General features: G+C 42.5%; 1 pseudogene; it reads right to left on the bottom strand.

Moving 5' to 3' along the window:
- Positions 1-7657: 7657 nt before the first annotated feature.
- On the bottom strand, positions 7658-8353 carry LOC119648560 (annotated as a pseudogene).
- Between the last annotated feature and the right edge of the window lie 1015 nt (positions 8354-9368).

The following is a 9368-nucleotide window of genomic DNA, read 5'->3' as shown; positions in this document are numbered from 1 at the left end:
TGTCCTCATGGTCTTTGCCTACATTTCATTGGATTGAAGACTACCGCCAATGCTAGATTATAATACTTTCCTTTCGTTCGGTTACCATTAACTTTGTTGTTCAGACCCATTTTGGTAAATGGATTCTCCTTAGCGCGAATTACATGATCATACCACGACTCTTTCGTAATTTTTCCACGATCGGTGAAACTCCATATCGATCGCGGATATCCTCATTTCGGATATGATCCAGGCGTGGTCAGCTTTGTTTTCAGATGCTAGGAAAACATCAACTGCATAAAGCACTGTAGCGGCAGTAGATTGGAAATTCGGGCTCGGGGTGAAAGGGGATTGAGGACTCACAGTGAAACAGGTCTCGTTCTCAGAACCTATCGAACCGAAAAATCCCGAAAAATATCACAGCGATGCGTCTGTACGAAATCTAGGCCTCAAAATACATCCCATTAACATATCTTTACAAATAAAGTTAAGAATACTATATTACCATGTATTCGAAATTTACCAGAAAACCCCCATTAAGTTCCTTTTATTGTTCTCTAAAACATGTATCAACATATAAAGTAAACTTGTATGAACGGCGGATTCCATGAAAACATTTCAATTTTCCTTTCTTAGCTAATTTTAGTTTTTTGTATCATCACCAACGACGCAACAATCGGTATTCGGTCTAGGCCTGCCTTAATAAGGAACTCCAGACATCCCAGTTTTACACCGAGGTCCATCAATTCCATATGCCTAAAAGCTGTCTGGTGTTCTGGCCTACGCCATCGTTCCATCTCAAGCAGCGTCTGCCTCGTCTTCTTTTTATATCGTAGATATTGCCCTGATAGACTTTTTGGGCTGGATCATCCTTTTCCATATGGATTATGTGGCCCGCTCACCGCAACCTATTAAGCCGGATTTTATCCACGACCTGACGATCATGTTAATACTCATAGATTACGTGGTTATGTAGGCTGATGTGTTGATGTTGCTGCCATATATTTGTTGATTTCGTGCCGCCTGTTCGATCTGGATGAAGGCAGTTTATTCGTCTCGGATTGTTCTTCCCATGATATCGACATCGTCAGCATAGACCAGTAGTTGGGTGGAATTAAAGAGTGAGCCTGCTGCTTTTATCTAGCCTCGCACATTGCTCAGGGTCAGCCTTGCCAGTCTTATCAATTTCATCGAGAAACCGAGTTCTCTCATAGGCGACCTCAAAGTCGATAAAGAGATAGTGCAACTGATGTCCATATTCCAAAAGTTTTTTCATCGTTACCCGCAGAGAGAAAATCTGTTGTTGATTTGCCTGGAGTGAAGTCTCTTTGGTATGGGCGAATGGCGTATGGGGCTATCTGACCCAGCAAGATAGCGGAGAATATCTTGTAGATGGTACGCAGCAACGTGATACCTCTATAATTGCTACACTACGTGATATCTCCCTTTTTATGATGCCCCGTGGCCAGCCGTGAGACACTGATTCGCTGTTCCACACCTGGAGCATAAAATTGAGCAATCCGTCGCCATATTTAATCAATTCGGGTGTAATTCTATTGCCTCTTGGCGACTTATTATTTTTTAGCCGATGAATTGCACGGACTGCCTCTTTGTACTTGGTGCTAGCAGTATTTGCCCGTCGTCTTCACTTGGCGGAACCTCCAACTCGCCGATGTTCTGGTTTTTGAACAGTTCATCAAAACCCATCGCTCCAATATGTCCATTCTGTCGGAAATCAGATTTCCCCTTCGTCTCGGCGGGATGAGCATCGAGGTGTATAAAGCCTCATCCTGCTGACGTGTTGATAAAAATTCCGCCCCTGGTGCAGTTGCTTTCTGTACTTTTCGAGTTCACAGACCTGTTGATTCTGCCAGGGTTCCTTTTTCCGTCTGCGAAGTCGCCAATCCACTCGAAGGAGTACACGATTAGTGTCTGCGGAAATTCGTGTCCTTTGAGAATGCAACATTACTCGATGTGTGGTATTCGTTTATTCCGTTCATCGTCGAACCAGCCGCTCTTAAGTTTTTGTGACTGAGGTATAGTTTGTAGCCCTTGTAGCCATCTCTCTGTCTGTCCTCGGCATTGTTGTTTCGGCATTGGACGGTGGAAAGGTTCAAAACCTACTGCAGCTTCCTGCCAGTGATGTGAAACTTCTACTTACTAAAACCACCTCCTTCTCATTTCACTCTACCCACGGAACTCCAATAAAGTATAGCGTCGCGGGGCTGGATCAGCTTTTAACTGCGGCTTAATTTGGTTCTCTCCCTTTCTGCGGCTTAATTTGGTTCTCCCTTTCTTGGTTTCGTCGTAGTTCTGCCTGCCTAATCTGTCGGTGAATAGCTTGCATTTCCTTTGCAACCTGGCTCCAAGCATCTGTTGACTCCAGCATGAACTCCGCAATATTTTCGAGTGTTAAGCACCTGTATGCGACCACTTGCATTTTCGTTCAATGCGCAGTGAATTTGGGGCAATCAAATATATGCTCCGCATTTTCAGTTACGCCATGGCGCCTTCATGCTCACTTAAGAATTGTGTTAGCTCGTAGCTTAATTCCCCATGGCTTCGTTCAAACCATCTCCGAATATCCGAAATGATGCAGTTCCATCTCTCTTACCACTCTTCGATATATTCCCACCATACCAGTTGCTTTCGAAATACGTTACACTTCCCAGCTGCATACGTTTTGCCATAGAGTCACCTTCCTTTATTCACCAAGATGTGTATGGTGAGTATCCCTGATAGTACATATGCTGCTTCTCCTGATATTGTTCGATACCTACTGCATATCGGCGTGCACTTAGTCGATACGCCATTCCCAGCTTTTTGCAGTTTACTTATTATTCAAAACAGTTACTTAAACTGGAGCTGTGTAGAGTAGCATGGAGCTGACTACCCTAGAAAGCCTTGTTGGGAATATTTTTAGCTCATCATCTGAGACGCAGTAAAGTCTTCGGGGCGTGTAACTTGCCTCAATAATTTTTTTCCATTTTGCACTATTGAACGCATTTTTTACGTCGAGGGTTATTACTGCCAAGCATTTTCCCTCTTGAATTGCAGCCTGAGCCAAACCAGTCACCATGGTGATTGCGTCGACAGTTGATTTCACCTTACGAAATCCGAATTCTGTCTGTCTGTTGTATATTACATGCTCAAATAGTTTCCCAATGGTATTGACCAGACATATCAGTCTATATGGGGAGAGGTCACCTAATCGTTTACCTACTTTCGGAATGAGTATGAGATTTTGCATGCCGTGAAAACGTGGGCAAACATACCTGGCGCTGTCCGGGCTGCTACTTTCAGGGCAATATTAGGGATTATATCCGGTCCTGGAGTCTTTTTTAAGGTTTTGTGTGAAACAAAACCTTATTAGAATCGATTCGATGTCTGTCTGTCCGTCTGTCCGTCTGTCTGTCTGTCTGTCTGTCTGTCTGTCACACCCGATTTATTCGGAAACGACTGGACCGATTGTCACGAAAATTGGTGAGAGTATGTAATCTGGTGATCCCTTTACATGTAGTAAGTGGCGCCACCTTGTGTTAAGTTTAAGGGGGGCTCCCCATACATGTGAATGGAGGGTGCAAATTTTTTTTTCACAGAATGTAGCCATGTAGGGTATCAAACGAAAGGTCTCAATTAGTACTTTCCGAATCTGGTTCAATATTTAATATTAGATGAAACATAGGGGAGTGAGGGTTCAAAATATGACCCACAAAAAGTGTAACAGGTCTCGTTCTCAGAACCTATCCAACCGAAAAATCTGAAAAAAATCACAGTGGTGCATCTCTGCGAAATCTAGGCCTCAAAATATATCCGGTTCCGATATTTGCACAAATAAAGTTAATAATAGTATATTTCCACATTTTAGAAATTTACCCGGCACCCCCCCTTATGTTCATCCCAGAAGTACAAAATTTGGCATGCGTATAATGAAGAACATGGTGCACAACTCGGTTAAGTTTGAAAAAAATCCAACTATTATTAACAAAGTTATAGGGGGTGAAACTTTACAATTTGTTGTGAATTTCGTGCACTCTACAAACTGCATGACGTCATCATCACATATCAATTCGTCAATACCACAACGAAATGAGTTCTTATGAATTGGGTCGCAGAGAATTATTTTGTTTTAGTTTTTTAGTTATTTGTCAGCCAGACATGTGTGTATGTAGGTATATAATAGATGCGTGCTAATGAACTTTGCGGGTAGTGCCTAATTCAAATAGATATAAGAAGTAAATCGGAAATATGGGTACGATCAATTTATATACGTGCATATATGTGGACAGTATTCGGTAATAGGCAGTTTGTTTGTTTAGGGTGAGCGTGATATCTATGGCTGTAATATGTACGTATGTCTCGTAGTTTGGAAAAATATGAAGGATTATGTTGGATTTGTAGCTATGTACGGACAGAAAAATGTGCGTTGAATTTTCTCACATAAGATGAACACAAAACCTTTATACCCGAAGCGCGAGCTTCCGGTATTCCGACTTGTTTAGTCAATCTTTCTGCTGTGCTTAGAACCTCCTCAATTACCACTACCAGGATTTGAATATACTGCAGGAAGACTTGTTCAGTTCCCATCTGCTGAGAACAGAGTATTCACTATATTCTGCAACAGGTTGGTTGCCCATCACATCTTTTTATCACATTCTTTTTAATGGCTTCATAATATTCCTTTTCCAGATTTGGGAAACGATAGCCTGATGATTGCTGTATGTATACTCCTCGCTGACACGTCAGTCTTATTAAAGTTTCACTGACGAAGGTGAGGTCTATCACCGATTGAAATTCTCCCCTCCGAAATGTGTTACCACGCACGGCAAGTACCACGTTCAAGAGCGGAAATGTCTCCAGCAATATTCGTCCTTTTGCGTTGGTTTCTCTGCTATCCCATTCTTCTGTCCATGCTTTGAAGTCGCCGGCTATTACGTTGGGGTTGTAACGACTTGCATTGAAGGATAGTTTCTCCAGCAATAACGCGAATTCCTCTAATGTGAAGCTCGGTGCTGCGTAATAGCAACGTGTGAACCCGTCCTCTGGATGTTTTCTCGCATCTTCTATAGTTTGATTTCCGCGCTCCATATCGTCTTCTTATTGTTTTTTCTGCTATCCATAGTCCGCTCTGCAGATTCTCGCATTGTTCGAATACAAAGGAAACATCGACGTTGTTTTCGAATGCGCTTTGGGAAAGTAGGCCTTGGGCCACTCGACAGTGATTCAGATTGAGTTGAGTTGCGATTAGACATTATTTATGAAAGTCTTTCTGAACGCTGAGCATTTACTGCTTTCTGGATAGTGGGCGCTGTTGCTATTTTTTGCTTCCACGAAGAATACGCACAGGGGCATTCCGTTGTTGTCCTCCTCCACATTTGCGGCGCAGATTTGATCTGTATGTGACTAAACTGCCAGCATTTATAGCATTTATGCACTACACTCTATTCCCGAAACCGACTTATCGACGCTATCTGCGTGTCACCGTACGCTTTTCTCAACCGTACCACATTAGACTCAATCACCGATTGTAATTCTTAATGGGTTTGCAAAGCTTCGCAAATCTCAGACTTTGTGGTAATTTCATTCAAGTCCTTGCATTCAATCACCACCGAGTCCTTACTCATTTTGACCGCCGCAGTTTCACCTAGTGATACTTTTTCCGAAGATCTTCACCCCCATCGTCGCCAGCAATAAGTTCGAACAGCAGGTCGCCTTTCTATGTTCGTCTTATAAGTCGTTCCTAGGTTGCGCCGCATCTGTTTCTCTTTTTCCTTTTCGCTGTTAGTTGGGGAGATTGCACTTCTTCATTTAGGTCTCATTGTCGTTCTTCCGGAATTTCCGAGATATCCTTTTCACTTTGGAAGAGTTCTTTGCGAAAGAGCTTTTTGGGAAAAGGTGTATTCTGCGTGGCTTGGGTTGCAACGCAACCATCGCTTTTTGCTGGCTTATCGGCACTATTCGTACTGCAGGTACTTTCGCGTCCTCTTAGGTCTTGAAGTATGTTGCCCTGATAGAACACACCTGATATTTAATCGCGTGGTGTTCGTTATTACGATTACGATTAACATACTCCATTATATTATTGATCATCGATCCCAGTCTGGTGAATGCGTCACCCTCGGCTTTAGCAGTAACTGCACCGCTGTTACTTTTTTGGTCCAACATGCGTTTTTCCGTGGAATTCGCTGGCGGTGATTGCATTAATTTGGCACTCCGCTTGAAAGGGTCACTCACGCTAAAAAATAACAATGACAACTTGCTGCTTCTAGTGGGAATCAGACCGGAATCCTCCTGACCGGAGGCAAAAGCGCTGTCGGCCAGCTACACCCTTCCGTGCACTCTATGTGGAATAGTCCAGACAATAATTGCAGTTTCTACTCGCATTCAGCGAGAGAAATGAATAAAGGGGAAATTCCAAACTCGAACCTGTTCCTGTTTCACTCAGCAATCATTAAATAGCTAAAAGATCCTATTTGGAGCTTATGTGTTCCGCTGTCTTGGTCCAGTTAAAATTCGAAAAACTTTTTATTTTTTTTTGACTAGAAAAGCCCTGCCGGTCCTCGAGCACGCGCGTTACCACAAGGCTGTCCTTGACGCTGGAGGCCATAGCCGCTAATATATTCGATAAACAGCAATCCAAATGACCGGTTTAGCGGAGAAGAGAACAAAGGGAAGATAAAACTTATTATTTAAATAAGTTTCGCGTAAGAAACGCCACGAATCTCACTTCGCCTTTTAAATACTTCCGCACCTTTCACCTTCCGGCAGTTTAGTTCGCGAATTTCACTGAAAGGATATTTGTCTTCGCATCTTGATTTGCGACCGTTCCAATCAACGATTAATCGCTGTCCGTCTGTCCATCTATCCGTCTGTTCGTGTGTCCTCTGTCCATCTGTCACACGAAATTTACTCCGAAGTAACTGGAGCTATCGCCACAAAATTTAGTGAGAATATGTCGTCAGTGAACCGCTACACGTGCAACGAGTTGTGTCATTTTCTATCGGCTTTAAGGGCAGCTCCGCATATATGCAAAAAGGGGAAGCAAAATTGTTTTCATAGAATATGGCCATGTGGGGTATCAAATAAAAGGGCTCGATTAGTAATATGATCTTATTTTTGAAATTGGGTGAAGGACAGGGGAGTGAAGACCTAAAATATATACCCCAGAAAGTGTAACAGGTTTCGTTTTCAGAACCTATCGATTCCGATGAATGGACTGGTGGATGGGCCGGAATAGGCTGAGTAAAGCGCCGTACGACAGCACCTAGTCTAATAAAATGTACTAGACTGAAGGATAGTGTTTGCTGTCTGTCTCCAAAATGAAATTGGATTTTGTCTGTCCAATACGCAACAAGAAGCAAAACGTTCATCACGCTCGATAGCCTCAATTGCAAGCGGATGATGATTAAGCACTGGAGACGCTAACGATCAGCTTCAACCCTTCCACATTGCAGTTGCACCCAGTATTGCGCTTTTATTCGCGACTTACACCGCTTTAATCAAAAACCTTTTCACGAGTTCTTCAACTGCACTCGTACCTCATACAGTGGTATCGATAATTCGTTACAGTGCTTTTTTCGAACTCTGGCGATCTGGAATTGTCCATCCATTTATTTTCCATTCTCCAGTTCACGCTTCTTGCACTACCCAATTATAATCTCTCCAAAGCGAACGAAAATCAACTGCCAAAATCACTCGCACTCACAACTTCTGTGCCAGCTTCCTGGATGCGCACTATGATTTTCTCAAGATCGGGTTGCGAAAACAACACTTTTGGTTTGCATTGTGATATCACCGGAATAATTGTAACACCAGAATGTCCACCGATCACAGGAATATCAACGGTATTCACATCAACTTTACTTGAATCAGAAATGAATTTACGAGCACGGACAATATGCAAAGTTGAAACACTGAAGAGACGACGGGGATAGTAGTTTTGGAACTTCTGCGGCAATTGGTACACCCGAGTTCAGAGGATTTGTAATAATCGTAATGAAAGCCTTTGGACAATTTTCTGCAATGACAGAAATCACATCGCGAATGATACCAACATTGGTGTTAAACAAATCATCTCGGATAATTCAGGTTTACGTAGCACACCCGTTGGGATAATAACTAAATCGGCGCCTTTCAAACAGCAACTTGCTCTACCTCAACGTGTGGCTTTGCACTCCTGGCTGTGCCTGTGCGGAAAAGATCGAGTGTCGACGATATCGTAAAGGGCGAAGTCAGTAACAAGCAGATTCACCTTCAAGAGTCAGGAAAGGAGCTGCCCAATACCAAAATATGCTCCAGCGATCGTTCCTCGATCGTTCCCTCCCGTCTTCCTACCACCGCTCTTCTCGGTGCCAAATAAAACCTTTGTCCTCATCTCACTGATCGTTGCACAGCTATTTAACCAATAACCAGTCCCCATGCCGCTACGCTCGACTTGAACTCTGTTGAACTCCAAGAGTTCATGTTGCAGCAAGATGCGCATGCGCCTACCAATGCAGCAAATCATTCTCCTCTGTCAAGATCAATCCCCCTGATTGCATTCAATAATGTGCAATCTGCGGCGAACAATTGCATATTATGAAATGCATTATTTTAGCAAATTAATTCAGAAAGAAGCGAATGAGATTTCGCTCCCGTCGTGAAACCGCGGTCACCACACATGTTTCACAGTAATCTTATTGAAATCAACAAAGTTATAGTATATCAAATAAATTCTTTTCATACACCCTCATCAAAAATCATTCCATTGCATTACGAACTGCTGAAACCGGTTCCCTATGTGCAGACTGACTTGATGTGTAAGACGCGTGATCGGCCTAACCACATTTTACGATCTGTAGTAATTTGATGGGGGCCGTATGGGATTTTGTTTGGAGAGCCATATGGGGTTTATAATTGCACTTTTTTTGCTTTTTACTCAATTGTATTCATAAGACAACATATAGTACCATAAAATTTGATATGAATTCTACTACTATAAGCGCCACATTTGTCCTTTTTCTCTGGCTTCACTGCATTTTAAAAACAGCAGGAAATATTTGCACCACATTGAAATCTAGTCTGAAATATACTATACCAGGGTCCTATTCGTATATAAGCCGAAAGTTTTCTTTCTCCCTGCAAACTATTCGAAAATTTCATTAAAACGCTTTCATCTGAAAACCATTGACTAAATTTAGTAATTACCAATTAGGGGCTAATCCTGTTTGTGAACCGTACAGCGCCTAAAGGAGAAGAAAACGATAATTACCAATTACATATACACCCCACCTAAGATTATCAAATCATTGAAGATTATTGGGATGGATAGTATTATAGATGGTGGATGGAGGGATTTCGTGGGACCACAACGGCTAAACGTTAAACGGAGATAATGAGAATTCTGAGAT

Source organism: Hermetia illucens, chromosome 2 (genome assembly GCF_905115235.1).
Source record: "Hermetia illucens chromosome 2, iHerIll2.2.curated.20191125, whole genome shotgun sequence".
Taxonomy (NCBI): domain Eukaryota; kingdom Metazoa; phylum Arthropoda; class Insecta; order Diptera; family Stratiomyidae; genus Hermetia; species Hermetia illucens.
The sequence above is the reverse complement of the archived record's forward strand: the minus strand, read 5'-3'. Positions and strand labels throughout refer to the sequence as shown.